Source organism: Arachis ipaensis, chromosome B03 (assembly GCF_000816755.2).
Source record: "Arachis ipaensis cultivar K30076 chromosome B03, Araip1.1, whole genome shotgun sequence".
NCBI lineage: Eukaryota > Viridiplantae > Streptophyta > Magnoliopsida > Fabales > Fabaceae > Arachis > Arachis ipaensis.
In genome coordinates, this window is record NC_029787.2 from 92,356,634 (window position 1) to 92,357,203 (window position 570).

Genomic DNA, 570 nt, shown 5'->3' on the forward strand with positions numbered 1-570 from the left:
TCTAATTAAGCAGCTATGATTACTTTTTTTTATATATTATTATATGCTAATGTTATAATAGCCGTGTTGTTTCTGATTATTTTTTTTATCTATATATATAGCTATTAAATTAAGAAAAAAACTTTACAATTAAGTAAAAATATTTAATCAAGTCTAATCAAACTATTATTAAGAGTTTTAAATTCACGTGTATATCTTCTTCTTTTTCTCCTCCTCCTCCTCTTCCTCATATGTTGATGCTTTTTCTTCTTTTTCTCCTCTTTTTTTTCTCATCTTTATCTTTCGTTATCATCATCATTGTCACCACAACTACCACCACCACCTCTCTCCTCCTCCTCCTCCTCCTCCTTTTTCATTAAAATTTCTTCTTCTCCTTTCTTTTCTACCTCCTTTTCCTCTATCTTCATCATCATCGTCATTATCATGGTCATTATCGTTATCGTTATCTTCATCATTGATGTCTTTTTCTTCTCCTCCTTTTTCTCGTCTTTCTCTTTCATTATCGTCATCATCACCACCACCACGCCACCACCTCTATCTCCTCCTCCTCCTCCTCCTCCCTCTCCTCCC